The following is a 19,626-nucleotide window of genomic DNA, read 5'->3' as shown; positions in this document are numbered from 1 at the left end:
AAAATGTAGCTCCTGCACATTTTATTGTTGAGCTGACATTTCGTCGCAGACCCTGCTCTGGCCTCTATGATGGTTTGGATGGGAAGGTGGCAGTGCCTTGGGGTGCCCCATGGTGCAACAGCAGCAGCCAAGCCAGCCCCCCACCCTGAGCCCACTGAAGTGGGAACACCAATCCTCCCAGCACCCCATAAATCTCTCATCTCATTGTGCTGCAGGGAAGGTTTTATCTTTCTCCTTTATGAAAGATGTTTTAATTTAAATTGACATTTCTCTATTTTAACTGCTCGTCCCAGGCTCCTAGGTGGCTCAGCTGGCATCCCAGGGGCCATGAGGGATGAGGTGCTGTGGGCTGGGCTGGGGCTGGATGGCACCATCCCACTGACATTTGTTACCCTTGTCCCTCCAGGGCAGCCCCAGATCTGTCCCATTCCCCCTGCACCCTGTGGCTGTGCAAGGGAATCCAGAGCTCAGGCTGGGAGGGGCATCCCAGGCATCCCTTCCCCCAAGCTCTTCTCTCCTCTAAAGCACCCCAATATTTTGCAGCCATGTTTGGATTTTGGCTTTTATAGTGAGTAAATTCTAGCCTCTTTATTTGTAGAAAAAGGCTGGGGAAAATAATCCACATGTGACCCAGCATCTTGCAGTGGCAGCTGCAGGAGCTTTGCTTGTATTAAACCTCATGATTTTTTCACCGAAGACAGTCTTCCTTAAAACTATCCCCTCAGGGTGCAGAGGGGCCAAGAGATGAAAAGCCTCTCCACAGAATCCAGCACCAATCCAGCCCTGGCTCCCCACACATGTCCCCAAAACCAGTGTATCCCCACGATGGCTGTGCCCTGAGCCAAATCAGCCCCAGCCCCTGATGGGGTGTCCCTCCCAGCTCCCCGGTGTTGGGGCAGGCTTTGATGAGTGATGTGACCTGGCTGGCTGCATGTGTGTCCCCAGCTCTCCTCCTTACCCAGAAGCCCTCCCAAATTTCTTGGACCTTGGAGTTTTCATGGCCATGGGCACCAGTAGAGGTTTGACTCAAGGACCTGGCACTGAAAGGAGGTGGCGGCCCCAAGTGCCCGTGGGAGACTCTGTGGTGGGATTGTCACTCTGTCAAGTCCTCCTCTGCTTACCCTGGTCAGTGCAAACTGTGCAGAGTTAATTTATTAATTAGTGTCTTTCTGCTGCTGAGCCACCTGTTTTGCTGCCATCAAAGTCTGCTGTGCCCTTCAGCCACCTTTGCTGCTCAGTTTCCACCTCCTAAAATGAAGATGCCACCTTGGCTGCTAATGATGGGGTGCAGCAGGACTGTGCCACTGCTGGGACTTGCCCTGGTCCTGTGAGGTCCTCCCCTTCTAGACCCCCTTTCTCCTCCTCTTCTTCCTCTTCTTCATCTTTGCCTTCTTCTTCTTCTGTTCTTCCTCCTCTGCTCCTTCCCATTCATCCCTCCATCCCCTCCATATCTTATCTCCTCCATCCCCCTGTCCCCTATCCCCTCTGTCCTTCTGTCCCCTCCATTTTTCTGGTTCCAGGCACTGCACAGAACATGGGAGATGCAGGGAAAGATGGCAGTCCCTCCCAAAGCTGTGACAAAGGTTCCTGCAGGATGCCTTAATGAGCACATTGTCCAGCTCAGGCCTTGCTTTCTTACAGCCTCTAAAAACACGTGGATATAAGAAAATCTATATACCAAATCATGGGAAACAAAAGCCCAGCTTGTGCCAACTTACAGCTATTCTTCATCAAGAAGGATTGAACTGGGTGCAAACATGATATAAATCCCAGCAGAGCCAAGTTAAGGACTGAGCACCCCTGCATCCCTGCAGCTCCCAGCACGGGTGGGCTGTCCATCAGCTGGCCAGGATTTTCTTGCTATTCCAAGATTTCACAGGAAATTAATGAGGAGGCCAAATTCTCCTCCAGCTCTTGGAGGAGGCCAGGGCGGGCGGTGCCTGGGCCCGCTGAGCTGGCAGATGTTGTTTAACATTCCCGGCAGTAATTAATAGATGGTTTCATCACTCTTGTACAATTCAAGCATGTCGTCCTGCTTCTCTCCAAATACAGAGCAGAAATATTTGTTAAACGTGGCTGGTGTTTTCGCCTCATCATTAGTGCTCAAGCGGCTCCAGCCACTCCAGGATTTATCGCTGTGCCAAAATTTCTTTTGGCCTCACGATGCTGCCACCATCCCTCCCTCCGCTGCTGGTCCCTCCTGTCAAGAGGCTCCCTTTATCACTTTCCCTCTGATGGATGTCCTGCTGGTTGCACCTTCTCCTTTACATCACGATTATGGATTCCTCCCTTTTCCACTCATTACACTGCAGGAGGACGGGCTTTTGCCAAACTGTCTCCCTGACCAGAGGCACCCTGTGGAATTCAACCCAGCAAGGTTCTGCAGACATCACTCCCACCACCCAGCACCCATCGTGGGATGCAGGGAAAGGGTTCCCGTGGGGGTGCTTCACCCCACAGTGTCCAGGTGGGCTGGTGATGCCACCTCAAGCAGTGACAAATGGGACACAGCCTGGGCTGGGCTGGGCACAGCATGGTGACATCAAGCAGTGGCTTGGGAGCAGGGGCAGAGCTGCCTTGAGGGAAGCAGCAGCCCATTAGCCAGCATTACTGGCACCCCAGGGAATCACTGCAGATACAAATTAATCGGAACCTCCCAGCTCATCATAAGTTATTAATAGTATGTATTAGTTATTAGTTATTAGTTATTAGTTATTAATAGGAGCCTGCCAGCTTGCCAACAGTTCACTCACAAACAAAAGCAAGAGGGGACACAGAAGTGTCCAGCTCATGGCAGTGGCATGGTGCACTGTCAACCCCATGCCCAGAGTGGGGACATAGTGGGGACATGGAATAGGCACTCAGCAGGGCCCCAGCAGCCAGCCTGATAGGAGAAAGCAGGACCCAGGGAGGGAAGGGAATGCTCCCACTGCTGCCTGCCTGGCTGAGCTGAGGCTAATGAGGGTTTGAGTTCAGCACTCCCCTGCCTGGAGGCACAGGGATCTCCAGGGCACAGCCAGCCCTTGGCTCTGACTCGCTCCCGCAGCCCCAGGGGGCTCAGTGACCAGCCTCAGCAGTGCCGGCCCCAGCACACTCAGCCCCGTGCCCCCCACCGTGGGGTGCAGGAGCTGGTCCTTGTGGCCCCCCTCCCCTGTACAGCCCGCTGCAGCCCGGTCACCATGTTAAGCCATCTCTTAATTAATCAGGCTGATTGTAATGTGTTTTTAGGGCATTAAAATTCAATTGTGGAATTCTCCGCTGGCTGGGCTCGCAATGAATACAGAAGTTTGCCTAATTAGAGCTGACACGCAGCCGGCGGGAGAAGCAGACAAACAGCCCCTCCAGGGCTGCCCACCTCGGGCCCCTCGCCTGCCCCAGCAACCCATCCCCTCCTCTGTGGGGACCACCACCGACTGCTCCCACCGCGGGCACCCAGCCCCTGCCCTGGGCACAGGGAGGGCAGCGCTGCCTGGCCCTGGTATCCTTGGGGACAGCCTCAGCCATGCGCCTGTGCCAAACCCCTGTCCGGGCACCAGGCAAGAGCAGAAGAGATGTTTCCTTATCGGCAGCATCAGGTCTTCGTTGTCATTACCACGGCAATTATCATCTCATTTGGAGTCTTTAGCTGCCATAATCTGTCTCTTGCACTGATTTATTCCGCAGGTCTCTTCCCCAGACGTGCAGGAGGGAAAGAGCCATCAATAAGGAGTCAACGAGCTCCGTCTCCCGGGAAAGCCTCTCCCCATCCGGAGCTGAGCAGAGGTGCCCTGCGGCTGGACCGTCCTCCCGGAGCAGAGCAGGGCTGTCCACACACAGCACATGGCCGGGGCCGAACCGAAACCTGTCTCTTCCCAGCATCAATTGGGAGCCAGTTTCCCCAAAGCTGGTGCGTGTTTATCTTGTTTATTGTTTCAGCCGCTGTTGGCACCAGCACGCACAGGGCTGAACTGGCCATGCACACGCAGGTGGGCTGGGAAGCAGAGGAAGGTGGTCATTCTTCACGGATGGACAGCCGCCCAGGGGCCACTGTGGGCGGTCGCCAGAGCTGCCTGGGCGGGGTTATCGCTCCTGCCTGGCCCTGGCGTGGCTGTGCCAGGAAAACCCTGCTCCCCGCCCCTGCTCCTCTGCCCACCCCTCCATCCCTGGCCGGAGGGAGCCGTGCTGGCCGAGTGCAGGGCAGGCTGGGGTGGTGCTGGGGGGCTCCAAGCTGGTATATTCCTTGGGAAGGGCCCTGCAGGGACAGGTGATGCAGTGGGAGCCATCTGCTCACACCGGCTGGCCCCACTGCCCAGCTCTCCCTGGGCATCACTCTGGGGCAGGAGAGGATCTCCTGACTATTGTGAGCAGCCGTCCAGCTCTCCCCACACACAGGGGACCCCAGGCACAGGGGCTGGTGGCAGCAGTCACCCCAGCTGAGCACATGGAGCAGGATGCCATCCCTGCAGTGATCGCAGGAGAGATTCTGTGTCTCCACAGCCCGTGGTGCCCATGCCTGTTCCCACCCACCACCTCTCATTTGTAGCAGGGTGCCTGAGGCAAATATGGGGTCAGCAGGACAAGAGGAAGCCACCAGGTCTGGGCACAGGTAGGAAGCCACTGCCCAAGTCGCCCCAGCACAGCTGAGCCCGGCAGTGGGGCACAGAGAATTGGGGCAGGCAGGGTGGCAGTGATGCCATCACTCCTTCCAGCTCCATCCCCACTTCACAGTGACTTGACTTCCATCCACCGTTGCACCCACCACAGCTCAACCTGCCTAATCCACTTATATGCAAAATCCCCAGAAAAAAGAGGTAATTAATGAAGTCCCTTTCATTACCATTATGCAAATGCGATTAATTTCAGCTGTTATGAATATGCAAATATTACAATTATGCTCTAATTGCCAATGTGTGTAGGGGAGTGGGCAGAATATCAAGTCTCAGACCAGAGCCCAGGAGCTTTGGGGTGCAGAATTGCTCCCGGATGTTTCAGGCAGGAGGAGGAAACCCAGCTGGAGGGGCTCTACCTGCTCCTGTGGGCTCAGCAGAAGTCTGTGTGAGGGGACAGGCAGCAGGGACACACATCAGCCACCACCTGCCTGTGTCATGGATCCTGCATGGGCTCCTCCTACGCACACTCAGTGCTCCAGGGAAGGCTCCACACTGCATTGTGACTGCTAACCTCTCTGCCAGGTGAGCCTGTCCCCAACAACACTTTCCCTCCACTTCCACTCCCCTTCAGACTCACTGGGCTGCAGGGAGGAGAGGGAAGAGGAGGAGGAAGGCTACCAGGCACGGTAGTGCTACAGGGCTGGAGGCAAATGGCAGCAGGAATCAGAGACCTGCCCTGACCCTACTGCCTGCTAGCTGAGGCGATGCCGGCCCCATGCCCACACACAGTGCCACTGCTGTTAGCTGCATGTCACTGGTCCTGCTGCAGTCTCAGGATGGAGCCACTGTCACCCTTGCTACAAGGGCATCCTGTCCTCTGAGCCAGCTGGGCCCTCCAGCCCTTCACTCACCATTTAGTTGGGGGTTTGGCATGTCCCACTGCCTGTGACGCTCTGGGCATGGAGGGGGCACTCAGCACATCAGACATCGAAGGTGCTCTGGCAGGGATGCAGCAGGCAGGCCGTGGAGATTCCCTGCCTGGGGCCATGGGGATGGTCTGTTTGGGACCATGGGGATGTTCTGTTTGGGACCTTAGGGATGCCCTGCGTGGGTCGAGCTCCCTCCGGAAGGCAGGCAGCAGTCGGGGCCGGGCCGTGCAGCCGGCAGCCAGCAGGCTGTGCTCCTGCTCCCCACAGCACTCGGGTGTCAAGCAGGAAAAGGCCGGAGCAGGGCACTGCTCTCCGGCCGCACCAGCGTTCAGCCTGTCCCAGCCTGCGCCGGATCAGCCCCGAGCCGCTCCCAGATGTGCTTGGAGCTGGCAAGAGCACCTTTCCCGAGGCAGAGCAGCCGACATCTGCCTCAGCACCTCTCAGCTCCGTGCTGCCATCCCTGTCCGGGAAGCGCCCCATCCCAGCCGTCACAACGACCCCGGACTTGCGGAGAGCAGAAGAGTAGTCCCTTCTCGCCCAGGATGAAGGCTGCTGGCCACAGGCGGTGCAGGGGCTTTGTTGTGCCAAGAGGAGGGGTGTGCTGGCAGTCTGGGGAGATTCTCTGTCCCAACAGCTCTCATTCTGTTACCCCCAGCCTCTCCTGCAGCCTTTGGGCTGCTGTCCCCACTGGTGCAGGGGGAGTCCAGGCTGCCACCCCAGGGAAGGTGGCAGAGGAATGGGGCTGTAAGAACGTTGTCACCCCTGCAAGGACCCTAGTTCCTGCCCCCAACAGCACCAGCAATCCCATCTCCACAGCCCAGCGAGGCTGATGGCTCTGGGGCTGGGGAGTCTTTTCTTCACCCACCACCCCAAGTCTCTTTTCCACAGTAGCATGGACTGGTTGGAATACACATTTCCCCCCCTGTGCCTCCGATATGGGGACAAAACGAGACTCCCCTATTACTCAGGCTAATTTGAGCATCATATGCCTTACTGGAGGATCTCTCACACACACAGAGGAGAAACTGAGCAAGGCAGCAGGTAGCAGATAGCAGGGTGCCCAGTGGCTGGCAGGGACAGGCAGCCCCCATGCCTGCACCCAGCAGCACAGCCTGGGCTTGTCCCCAGCCCCAAATCCCTCCAGCCCCTTCCCGTAGGGCTCAGCTAGAAAGAGAAGGAGAAAGAGATTGAGAGGCTCCTCAGAGCTGCCTCTTGGTTTCCAAGGCGATGAGACATAATGGCTGTTCATCCCGGCAGGGTCATCCCTCTGCGCTGGAGCTCTGGAAGAAGGGGCTGGGGATCAGCTGCAGCCCCCAGCCCTGGCATCCCAGCTCCCCACCCTACTGGAATGTGCTGAGCCCCCACAGCCTTGTCCCTGCCAGAGCCAGCTCTGCTCCGTGCAGGTCAGCACTGGCCAGGCACAGCTCAGGGGCACAGTTTGCTTCACACAAGCTGTTCCCTGTCAGTCGCCGTCAGTGCTGGGGAGGGAGCAGGATGTTTGATTCCTCCGCACAGCTGCCACCGTGCCCTGCAGATGCTGCTGGGGTGCCAGACCTGGGGTGACCCCCAGGGGTTTGAAACCAAGTGTGGGCACCCATGGGCGCTGTCACCTCTGTGTCCAGTGTCCCTCTAGTTACTCGCAGCAGGTGCTTGGTGCTCTATCCCCTGGGGTATGACGAAGGCACATCGCTGCTCCCCGCGATGCCCCTTGTGTTTTCCCAACTAATTGAATTCAGAGAGATTTCTTCCCAGCAGTGCCAATCGATGAACCCCGTGTTATCAGCCCCCCCCTCGCCCCTCCCGGCTCTTGGGATGGATATGGGCGAAAGGAAAAATTGAATTTGCGGCCATTTTCATTGGGATTTAATTGGGCAGTCTCACCTCGTTGCCTTAATCCCGGGCGCTGACGTGCGCAGCAGAGACGGCAGCTCCCCTTATTTATCACTTTTCAAATATTTGCCTCTTTGCAGTTGTGGGAAATCGATGCTCCTGCCTGTGGCATGCCGGGAGCGACCTGGCCGGGCGGCCGGGCGACTGGGGATCCATCAGCCGCTGCCATCGCTATCGACAGGGCGATTGGGGTTTAAGAGGCACTTTGATAGCAGAACCGGCACACATTAAGTGCTCGTCATCAGGGGATGATCATGACTTATTACTGCTAATTCTCCCCGCGCAGCGGCAGGGCTGCAGGGCTCTTCCTCGCTAATCGCCGCACGGCTCCTTGCCGAGGCGCCGGCGGGAGGTTCCCACCGCGCTCCTTGGGGACAGCATGCCGTGCCACCCCCTGCGCTCCCGGCTCAGCTCGCCTTGCCTTCGGGGGTCCTTGTGCCCAGGGCGCGGCTCATTGCTGCCTCCTCACCACACATCCAGCCCGAGGGAGGCTGAGTCCCTGCCAAGCTCCTGCCAGCCCAGATGGGATGGTGGAGAGACCGCAAAGCTCTGGTGCAGCCACAGCCGCGGCTGCCTGTGGAGGGGCCAGATGCCCACGCTGTCCCACTCACCTCTTGCTGAGCATTCCCAGGCCCTGGTGCTGCTGCAGTTCCTCTATCGTGCACCATTGCTCCCCTCAAGCATCCTGGTCGCTGCGGGTCTCAGCTGGGCAGGAGACAGGACCAGCACCTGTGAGAACGGCAGCACTGCCAAGGAATCCTGTACAGCTGGTGTGTAGCCTGGGGATGGGAGACAGCTGGGCTGCATGGTGTCTACCTTTCCTGCAGTCTGCAGAGCAGGGGAAACTGTCTTCCGGAGCGCATTCCAGGTAGCCCTCAGTGCTCCTGGTCATTGTCATGACAGCTTGGCTCTGGCCCCATGTTCACCTCCCTGGATCCCTCCTCCCCGGGGTGCTCCAGAATCCCTGTGAAAACCTGGGCAGCCTCCAGTTCCCTGGTGGAACTACTGTGGGGCAGCCACTGAGCCCTTTGCCAACACGGGCTCTTGCTGTGAAACCAGCCAGATTAGTGTCATCCAGCCCTGTCACTTGGAAGGTGTCCAGTAATGAGCAGCCAGACACAGAGGGATCCTCAGTGGCAGCAAACAGACACTGCTGTCACCACGCAGTGGCTCTGGCACACCAGGGCTACCAGCTCCATGCTAGGAGTGGGACCACTTCCCAATGGATCCATGCAAGGGAAGGGAACAGCAAGTAATCTTGTCCTGTCCCCTCTGGGTGGGGAAGTGGGTCCCAGCGTGCCTACAGCAGCACTGAGACAGATGGGTGATGCTCCTGGGTGGCACAGAGGTCCCCCAGCCATGGTACAGAGTACAAAGGTCTTGCAGCTGGATGCCAGAGCCTTGATGGCATGGGGTGGGCACACCCAGAAGGAAGGGCATGTGGAACTGGGAATGGCTCCATGCCTGGCTGCTGCGATCTTGCTGCTGTCCATCCATCCTTACATCTATCCATTCCTCCCTCCCTTTCTTCCTCCCTTGGCTCTCTCTCCAGCCCAGCTTAAGCTCACATTCTGGACTGTCCCACCTTGGGGTCACACTGTGCCTGGCTGCCCTGGTAGTGAGGACCCTGCTTCTAATTGCCGGGCCAAATCCTTCCATGGCCAGTGCAAACCCATCATTCCTATGCCAATGCTGTGCTCCAGCCTGGCAGTGCTGTGCCCTCCTGCATGCTCATCCTCACAGTGTGCTCAAAGAGAGAGAGCCTATGCCCTCCAGCTCCTGGAGGTCTCCATGGGGACACCCTGAGGTGGACAGTCAGATGCTTGCAGAAGGCTTGAGCCCAGTTCCCCTCCTCAGCTCCTTGTCCTGTGCCTGTGCCCTGTGTCCCCAGGTCGTGAGCCCTGCTGCTTGCCCTGGGAGTTAGAGGTGTCCATACCCTGTTCCTGGAGCCACCCGTGGTGTGACAGGCTTCACCCACTTGTCCTCATTGCAGTGGGGGCTCAGTGCCCTCAGCCCCACAGGTAGCCCTAAACCAGGGACCTAATGAAATTAAGGGGTCAAATCAGGCCCACGGGGCTGTTGACATGCTGCTGACCACTGGCTCTTGTGACCTCAGTGCCACTGCCACCAGTGAGCAGAGTTCCCTGTACTGCTCATCCTGGCATGAGGAGCAGGTACCACCGTGGGATGCTCCAGAAAGGGCACAAGGGGCAGCTTCCCTCCCTGCCATTGCCATGTAGGAACCCCTTTCTGGAGATGAAAGATTCAGCACAGGCTGAGCTGGGGTTTGGGGCTTTGGAGGATGGGAATTGGTTTCCCTGTTAAGCGCTGGGTTTGGCTTTTTTAGCAGCCTGTTTATGGGAACGGAACCGCCCCAGCGTGAATTATTCATGGCCCCTCGCAAGCTCATTCTCAAAATATCAATTTCTCCCAGTCATGTCAAGCAGCACTTAAGCCTAAAAGCCTTGTTAAAATGAACCACTGGCCCAGTGAGGCGGGGAGGGGATGGAAGCAACCAGGAGCAGAGCTCTTCAGGGGGATCCCGCCCTCGGTCTGTGCACCCACCCCGCAGGTCCTGGGGCCACGGGCCAGGAATTGCAGGAGGGCACCTGGCATGGGGTGGAGGGTTGGCACGGGGATGGCAGGCATCACCCCGGAGGAGAGCAAGGAAGGTGATTGTGGTGCCTGGGGACATTCCCCTGGGCTCTCTCCTGGGCAAGCTGCTCTTCTCAGACAGAGGGGATATGCAGATCTCCCTGGTCTTGGGCATCACGGCAGCATTTGCGGAGGCACATGAGGAATTAATCAGGTGGAGGAACAGGGACAAGTGCAGGCATTAGCAGAGGGAGCTGCTGCAGCACAAACCAAGACAGCTGTGGCCGCAGATGCCACGGCAATGCTGTCCTCCCTCAGGGCTGCAGCTGGGGCACTGGGACCCCCATGTGTTTGCACAGAGCCCTGCTCAGCAGGTCACCCTCCGTGGCTGGGGACCATCAGTGCCAAACCCTCTGCTCGCCTGCTGGCACAGGGAGGAGGGCAGGGCAGGCAGGCTGAGGGCATCCCTGGCTACCCCAGCAGGGCAGCCCCGAGTGGCAGCAGGGACCTTGCAGGCAACAGCTGGGCTGGAGCAGCACTGTTGGTAATTACTAATTAAAATGCAGATGCTCCCCAAACTGCAACTTTTAGTTTCTCTAGCAACTGCTAAATCGAAAGCAATGAGGCAGGGAAACACCGAGTGATGCTGTGGGTGCCACCGTGCCAGTGCTGGTGTCAGTGTTGGCAGGGGATGCTGCTCCTGCCCTGGCACACCCCAACCACACCCCACAGCCTCGTGTGGCATTTCCAGCCTCTATGCTGGGGACAACTGATGGGTGCCCCAAGCTGGACAGGGGGCTGAGCCCACGGGGGCCTGCAGGCAGCATCCTGCCTTCCCCCTGCTTCACACAATGCAGTTCCCTGCAGTCCATGGGCAGAAGGCACTCAGCCCCAACCAGGCTGGGTTTATTCCTTGTCACCTGCTCCAAGCCCACCACCTGCTGCAGGTTTCCTCAGCCCCACTAACCCCCAGCAGGCCTGTGCATCCTGCCCTTGCCCTGTGTTCACAGTGGTGTCAGGAGAGCAGAGAGCCCATGGCCAGAGTGGGTGTCCCAGATCAGGGATGGGGGCTGGTTTGCCACAGAACCAGCTGCTTGCAGGAGGGCAAAAAACCCAAACAAATAGAAAACTCAAAGGTTAATGGGCCCTGCCTGCAGAGCTGGGTTAAAATGTGTTTCAGGAAGGAGGATTCCCCATTTCTCCTTAAACCCATACCTAAACACCATGTTACCTCTTGTTGCAGCTTGCTCTGCTGTGCTGCCCCTGGCACCTCAGGCTGTGATGCTGCAGCAAACCATCTTCTTCCTCACTGTCATTTCTCAAGTCTTCTCACACCAGGGAAGTTTTTGCAACCTCACATTACCTGTTGCTGCAAATGGTAAATAATTTCAATCCCCAGGGCTTCTCCTTGGCACAGCCTTTCTCTGATGTTTCCCCATTAACAAGACCAGGTAGGGAATCTGTCCATGAGCAGGTTTTTAATCCATCTACTGTGTCCTCTTAATTCCTCATAAAACAAGTTTTTAATAAAAATGTCACACAGCAATAAGTGAAATGCTGAAGAGAAATCCATGGTGCTCTGCTGGTGGTGCTGGCTGTGCCTGCCAGGCTCTGCTCCTGTCCTGAGAGGCAGAAGGTCTGTTGTTACAGGGCTGATGGGTGACACACAGTGGGTCCCCCGGGCTCTTTGACATGACCCCTGACGAACCCTCCATTGTTTCACTGAGTTTTGCATCTCCCCTCTTGGTCTTTGCTTTTAGCCCCATCCCTTTTCCTTTGCCATCCAGCTCCAAGGGAAAACGGCTCTGCCTCCAACATGGGGTTTGAGCCAAGCTCCAGGTTTTAGGCATGGCTCCATTTCCCCCTCTTTTGTCTAAATTAATGTCTGGAGGACTCATCAACAAGATCCCTCTGCAGTGGGGTGATCTACCTGCACCCACAGACCTGCCCCTGCTGCACCTGCAGCTCTTGCCGCATTCCCTCGTGCTGCAGGCTGTGGGTTACCTGCCCACTGGCATCACCAGCACCAAAGTGAGTGCCAGAGGGGCTGCCCAGCTGCCCTGGGTGGGAGGATGTCAGCATGTGACAGTGTGATCATTTCCATGGCAACAGTATATGACAGCACAAGCACGGTTTGCTGCTCCTCGGCGTTGGGGCTGGCGCCTGGAGCTTGGTTTGCCTGTCAGTGTGCTCCTCCAGCAGGGAACAGCACAGCACGGACACCTTCTGCCCATGGCAGGGTGCAAAGGGCTGCCACGAGCCTGAGATCCACCTGAGCAAACCCACAGCTGGTCCCTGACCACCTCTGTGAGTGTGGGGCAGAGCTGTGCCCACAGCTGGCTCAGTGCAGGCATGTGGGAGCCAGGGACCCCCTGGCCCAGGTCCCCTTGCTCTGCAGTGAGGACAGAAGCCACAGGGCTTCACAGCCAGCTGGGAACATGACAGGTAGGGAGGGACAGAGGGCAGGTGAGCAGCACGTGAGCATTCAGCTTTGCTCTCGTCCCCAGCACGCCTGTTGCTCCGAGAGACCTGCCAGGGAGAATGGAGTGGGCACTTAATCTCCCCCTGTAAGTTTAATTAATGGGCTGCAGCACTCATTCTGTGCTGCTGCCTTAATTGGTACAAGCTGCAAACGCTGTGGAGCCTGGAAAAAACATTTGGAAATGAAAAATATATTAAGCAGGAAACAGATCAATGGTTCTTAATGAAGCTGATTCAGGGGCTGCCTGTCGTCGAGGGGTTGGGGCCTGGGAGACACAGCTGCTCCCAGGCTCCATGGCCCAGGCACCTGCCCTCCTCAGTGAAACGAGCAGCCCTTGGGACTGGAGCATCTCCCCCTGGCATCAGAGCATCAGCCCTACTCCTGTCTGCAGGACACTGCTCTGGGCTTTTCCTGCTCTGTGTGGGGCTATGGGGCTCTTCCCCAACATTTTTGGGGGCAGCTGGAGCTCTCCTTGCTGCAGCTAGAAAAGCCAGCCCTGCTCAGCTGGAGCACCCTCCCACCCCTGCACAGCTGGAGAGGCATCCCTGGGCATGGCTGAAAAATCACCTCTGCACATCTGCGACCCCTGGAACAGCAAGACCATTCAGGGCACAGCTGGAAGGGTAATCTCAGCCCAGCTGACCCATGTGGGGCTTCCCCAAGAGCACATCCAGTCCCAAGGGCCCAGAGTGGGGTTGCTGAGGCTGTGGGCAGCGCTGGCCGTGTTTCACTGTGGTGGTTTGATGGGAGTTTCTCCCATTGCACATGGCAGGGGCATGGCTGCACTGATCTCCGTGAGGGAGCTGGGGGTGCAGAGCTGAGCTGAGGGTTGAAATTGCCTCAGCTGTGCACAGAACATTAGCTGTACTTCCCAGATATTTACACAGGGGAAAACAAAGTCATAACTCACCAGATAAATTATCTCCCAGGCGCGGCACTCAGGGAGCAGGTGCCCCCTTGCACTCACACAGCTGGCCCAGCACAGAGCATCCTCCACCATCCCTGGGGGGCTGGCAGGACCCCTCAGGCCACACACTGAGGGGCAGAGAGGGCACCCAGTGAGCTGGGGGTTGTCATGGGTGCTGGGATGCAGCAGTGCAATCCTCCCCAGGCAGTGGGGTGAGACAGCAGTGACTGGCTGTAGCTGTAGACAGCTACATGTCCCAGCTCTTGTGCAGATTAGGACAGCTCCTGGTCCCTCCAAAGCCGTGGGGCCAGGGGAGCCCTGCAGGTATCCCACATGCCAATGTACACCCCAAGAGCAGCCACTGCTCAGAGCCCAGGCCCACGAGACCTATAAATCTCCCTGAGCCCTGTGTGGGAGCAGAATGCCACATGGGAAATGGGGAACTCAGCACTGGCCCGTTTCACACAATACATTTCATTTAATATTTGGCATTTCACTTCATTTACTTGACAGCCAGCTAACAAATTAGCACGGCATGGTATCAATAGCTGCAGACTGCGTGGATTAAAATCTGTTTAACCAATAGATCCGAAGAATAAAACAGTGAATAAGAGCAGTGCACCGGCAAGGGCTGGGACTCTGCTGGGGCTGCAGCACAGCTGGGAGCAGAGCAAACTGTGTTCTGACATCCAAGGAGGCCCAGCCACCAGGTGACCAAGAGGGAGGACCCTGTGGCTCTCAGTGCTGGCAGGAGCAAGGAGGACCCCAGCATAGCTGTGTCCAGCTGTGAGCAGGAAGCTGCAGGGATGAGCAGCCCCTCCCTGCCCCTTGGCTGCCCTGCTCACTTGGCAAGAGGCTGGGGTCTGCAGGGACCACTTTGATTTCCTGATGCTAAATCCCAGCCCCAGTAATGTGATTGCTAACAGCATGTGGCCCCTAATAGGGAAAGTACCCTGCAGCCTGCCTGCCTGCCTGGTACAAATTGCAAATCTTGTTACAGGGTTGTGTCCAGATTTTTAACGCGATAATCGCTCCCCTGCTCAATTATGCCTCTGGCTCAGTGTCCTGATGGTCCCCAAGAAAGGGTTAAGCAGCTGCACTCTGTGCTCAGGGGGCAGAGATGGGCAGGACAGGGGTTGTTTATGGGAATTCTGTTGTGATACCCAAGGTCCCCGGAGCTGCCCCTTGGTGGCAGTGGCCCCACATGGTCCCCAGTGATTCCGGATCAGAGGTGAGTATATGCTGGCTACGCTGTCCCACACATGGCCCTTGCCCCATGGGTCTGGCTCCCACTGCTAATCCCAGGGCTGGCAGCAGCAGATGAAGCCCAGTCCTGCTTTAGTTTCTCTCCCACTAGGCTCGGGCATGGCCACACTGCTCCCAGTTGGCCACGCATGGGCTGCCTCTCACAGCATCTAGTTAGAAAGAGAGGAAAAAAAAGGGATAAATAATTTAAAACATGAAATCCTTTGTACCTCTTTAATGCTTTGCACTTTCAAGGCCCGGTGTGCCCATTAACTAATGAATCACATCAAACGTGCTCTCACCTCTCATCTCGCCTTGTCTTGCTGTCCCTGCTGTCCCCAGCCCTTCCCAGGCCCCCTGGCATGTCACCTTCCCAGCTTGGGGCTGTGTGGTGGAAGCCCTGGCCTGGATAGACAGCCCCAGTGCAGCTCTGGGGTGCCCACAGACTTCCCATGACATCCTCCTGTGGTGGGGTCTGTCCCTTGCTGCTCCTGTTGTCACTGGGATTACTGGTGGGAACTGTAGTGGAGGAATGGTGAGACTGTCACATTTCGGCTGACATTACATATTCATTACTCAGTATCTTTTTCAAGCTTTTGAGCGTGTTATGGAATTGAGACCACGTAAGTACAGGGATCATTTTCCTTCTCCCACCTCCAAAACTCGGTCACCCCGCAACAGGGTGTAATAGCTGTTTAGCAACACGCAGGGATGTTACTCAGCAGGGGGAGAAGGATCCCACGTCCCTGAAAGGTGATGGATGCGTAAGTGTAGATCATTCGATCTGAGTGTTTAACTGCAGGAGTGGTGAGCTGGGGCATGCAGGTCGTGCTCAGCCCCCACTGTGGGTTCACGCTGCTCTCAGCTTCTCTGCTCCTTCCCAGCCCTCCCACCTCGGGAGCCACCCCTGCTCCCAAGGGATGCACAGCAGTGTCACCAGCCAGCCCTGCTCCTGGTGTCACAGTCTGCACTGGATGCTGGCTGTCCCTGGCCCCGTTACAGGCAGGGCAGCAGGAACAGCCAGGCCTGCTCCCAAGGGCAGCCCTGGATGTGTGCCTGCTGCCTGCAGTGTCACAGGAGAAGTGGGGTTTAGTCCAAACAAAGAGGTGTTTTCAGAAGGCTGAAATTAATAACACAAACCCTAATTTAAAATTAAATTAGGCTATCAATTACTCCCCAAGCGTCCAAGAGCTCCGCTGCCAGCATCAAATTGCCAGCTGTGATAAATGGTTTTATTGGAATTTCATAAAATCTGAATTATTTGCAGATAGGAAATTTTCATAGATTAATTAAAATTTTGTAACAAGCTGAAGTGGTTTGTGGCAATCCCCCTCACTGCTGGCCCAGGGCAGGCTTGGGACTCTCATGTCCCCAGGTTGTCCCCAGGTTGTCCCCAGGAACCACCATGGCAGGAGTGTCCTTGCTGGTGCCATGGCAGCATTGCAAGGAAAAATCCTCTGTGTTTGGCAAATTGGAAGAGACAATTATCAAAACCTGATTGGCTGGATGATTGTGATGTGTTTGGCTTGAACCAGGACTATCCAGCTTCATTTCTTGTATTAGAGTTCTTCTAATACTTCAGTAAAGAGTGAGTAGAGGAAAAACCACTCGACAGTTTATTCAGATTTTCAAAAGGCCTTTTGACAAGATCCAGCACAGGAGGTTACTATAGAAATTAAGTTGTCGTGGAGCGAGAGGCAAAGTATTGCCATGGATCAAAGGCTCACCAAGAGAGAGAAAACAGAGGAGGAATAAACGGGCAGTTGTCATCCCAGCACAGGGCAGCTGCAGGGGCTTGCAGGCCCTGCCACAGCCCTGTGTCACTTAATATATCCGTGGGGTGTCTGGGGAGAAGGAGCAGCACTCAGAGACACGATGTGGGAGCTCCAGGAGGGTTTGAGGCTGTGGGCTGTGGGAGGTGCAGTGTGGGCAGGCAGGTCACAGCAGTGCTGAGCTGCAGCTCTCCCTGCCTTGCCTGCCCAGCCATGCTGGTGCTTGGGGCTGCCCCAGGCACAGGCAGCAGCAGCAGCAGCATCCAGCTTCTCCCAACTCCTGGGCTGCTCCCAGGGCTGGGAAGTTCCTGGGGAGATGGTCGAGGTTCAGTTTAGAGAGCAGACAGGTTGGCAATGCCATGCTGCCAGCAGTGCTGCTGTGTCCCCTGGAATCACCCTCTGCCCAGGAAGTGTCCAGCGTGGGAGAGTTTTGGCACCCAGAGCTGCTGCCCATGGCCACCCCTGGGGCAGAGCCACAGGCCCTCAGGCTCAGGGCACACCTCTGCTGCCCATGGCACAGATGTGAGGGGGACACATTCAGGGATGCCACAACCCTTGGCTCCTTCATGGGACTTTCTCACATGTGTTGTTCATAGATGCAAGGAGCAAAGGGGGATTTACACCCTGACAGGCAAAGCCACACAAGCACGAACATGATGGGTGACTGAGTCACACACACCCCCACATGCTGTCCAGAGAGGTGCATACACAGCAGCAGAGCTGGGGTATGCTCTGGAGGGTGTCCAGCCCACCCTCCCACCCCGTGCAGACAGAAGTTCAGCAGGGCTTTGGCACATGGCTGCCCCATCCCACCTCCCATCCCCTCAGGCAACCCTGGCAACCGAGGACCGTGCAGGGTCAGCACTGGCGCCGAGCTCCTGCTTCTCCCCCGCCGCCGAGGAGAACCTGTTCAGCAGGAAAGGGGCCCCACAGTGCCTCTGTGCAGATAAGGGAGGGAATGTAAACACCCTCCCAGCTCCGGCATCCCAGCTATCTGAAGTAGCAAATGCCTCCAGAGCAAATTCCTCCCACTCTGCCTCCTGCATCAACTGCGGGGGCCCTCGATCTGCAGGGACATGCCCACCTCTTGCTGTCCTGCAGCCCCCCATTTTCATTCACCCCATATGTCTGTTTGCCTCCTTCCCCTCTGCCTGACACTTCCTAGCTCCGTGGGAGTTTTCCAGACCACCCCACACTGTCACCCTATCCCTACAGGAGCCCTGATGAAGGGTGCTGGTGGTCCCCATGTGCTCTGGCAGTCTCAGCCTCCTGCTCAGACTGGTTTTGCCAGAAGAAAAATCTCTGCCATTCAACCCTGCCAGCAGTCAAAGAGCATTTCTCACTGATTTCAGCATTTCTCACTGTTTTTTGCAGCTGGAGAACAGCCATGCTAAGGTAACAGAGGCCTTGGAAGAGGCTCAGGGGATTTCAGGGCACCCCAGTATGGGGCACTCGTCATCACTGCCTGGTGCTTTGGCTGATGTCAGACAATAAAACTCTCCTTCTTCCTCTGAAATCAGTAAATGCAGCTTCTATTTGCTCCCTTTCTGCATTTTGTGGGCTGGGGGGCAGCCCTGCTGCAGTCATGGGGGATGCTGCAGGGTGTTGGGAGGAGCCACTGATCCCCACTGCATCTTTCCTCACCTGCCTGTGGGCTCAGTGTCCCTCCTGTCCCCCTCAGCATCGGCTGCAGCTGCTCCTGCTGCTGTCTTGTGATCATGACCAGCTGCCGTTGCTCACCGGGCAGGGATGCAGGCAGGGATGCAGGCAGGGATGCAGGCAGGGATGCTGGCAGCACTGGGAGAAGAAAAATGCACCTGGGGACACTCCTGGCAGAGCCCCCAGGAAGAGAGGAGAGGGCACTTGAAGGGATGTGGGGCCACAGAAGCCAGCAGTGCTTGAGCTCGCATCACAGCATTCCAGAATGCTGCATCTGCAGTGAGAGGCTCCCAGAGAACCTGTTGATATGGCAACCCTGCACAGGAGAGTGCCTGTCCCGCTCTCTCTGCATCCCCTCCGTGTCCCCTCCACACCTGACATGGCATCCCCTGGAGCCCTGCAGTGTCCCCAGCCAGCATGGTCCCTGGGCGCCACACCTGGGCCACCAAACATATAGCTGAGGGGGTGAAATACAGTCAGATGAAACAAAATGCTGCACACAGTGGAAAAATAATCCCAGCATTCACAGACAATGCGGGGCTTTCAATTGCCTTTTGGATAGGAGACACCAATGTCCCTGTGGGCTCCTCTTTGCAGGGATGCTCACAAAAACTGTGAGGTATCAAAGAAGTAGGTGACAAACATTGCTGGGCACATCAGACATCAATTTTTCAGCAGTCAGCATTGATGTTGGAGGGGTCTGGATGCTCAGGTGCAGGGGGACAGCCCTGTGGCACCACCAGGTCCGCCTTTGGAAAAGGTGGGGGTCACTGGCGACAACAGATTCTGGTTCTTTAAAATCAAATGGCTCTTGAAATTAAATCTCTTTGCTGGTGACTGAAATTTGATGGATGAAAGGCATTTCTCCACACTTCCAAGTAATTTTTTGGTGGCAGTTCTGCCACTGGCTTCCTTACCCTCACCGTGTGTCAGCCCCAGACATGCTGATGGCCAAGCTGCCTTCAGGGATGCACAGAACACCCTCACTGTGACCCCTGGGAAAGGTGAGCACAGACAGCAAGCAAGGAATTGCTGTAAGATGCAATTAAGCCAGACAAGGAGCAATTCCTCACTGCAGAGCTGCGGTGGGCTGCTTTACAGTGTGATTCAGATCCACCTCAAGAGCTGCTGAGCCTTTAATCCCACCTGCTAATCCCCTACCTGAACCTTTACCTTCATTTTCCAGGGACTTTGATGCCTTATCACAGCAGGGTGGTCTCTTCAGAGGAGCCCCCTGAAGTTTGGTGCCTCCAGCAGTCCCTTTTGTAAGGGTCAGAGCCAGTGTTGACACTGCAGCAGATGTTTCTCTCTGGCGTGGGGGGACAGGGCTGTGTGCCCCAATCCCAGCACAACCCCAGTGTTGGCAGCGAGCTTGAGTCATCCCTGCCATGGGCTTGTTTTCAGCCTCCCCATGCCCTGCTGAGCCCCATGTTACACCCAGCCTCAGACACGTTCTGGCAGCTTGAGAGCACTCCAGGAGCCACATGGACATCTCCAGGTGTGTCCAGCAAAGCCAGCACGTGCAGTCAGTGCTGATGCACAGCACAGCCCCAGCACA

General features: G+C 56.6%; 1 long non-coding RNA gene across 2 annotated transcripts; it reads right to left on the bottom strand.

The window, feature by feature from the left end:
* Positions 1–7,368: 7,368 nt before the first annotated feature.
* On the bottom strand, positions 7,369–12,026 carry LOC146433832 (uncharacterized). 2 transcript variants are annotated; one of them, XR_014853614.1, is made up of 4 exons: positions 11,948–12,026; positions 11,235–11,372; positions 8,020–8,137; positions 7,369–7,579 (listed from the first exon to the last, which is right to left on the bottom strand). It is a non-coding gene; the product is annotated as an uncharacterized LOC146433832 (long non-coding RNA). The 2 variants fall into 2 exon arrangements; XR_014853613.1 differs by lacking the exons at positions 11,235–11,372; positions 11,948–12,026 and adding an exon at positions 9,345–9,445.
* Between the last annotated feature and the right edge of the window lie 7,600 nt (positions 12,027–19,626).

Source organism: Lichenostomus cassidix, chromosome 8, assembly GCF_008360975.1.
Source record: "Lichenostomus cassidix isolate B80296 chromosome 8, HeHo_3.0, whole genome shotgun sequence".
Taxonomy (NCBI): domain Eukaryota; kingdom Metazoa; phylum Chordata; class Aves; order Passeriformes; family Meliphagidae; genus Lichenostomus; species Lichenostomus cassidix.
Note: the sequence above shows the minus strand (reverse complement) of the source record. Positions and strands in the feature narration are given on the sequence as shown.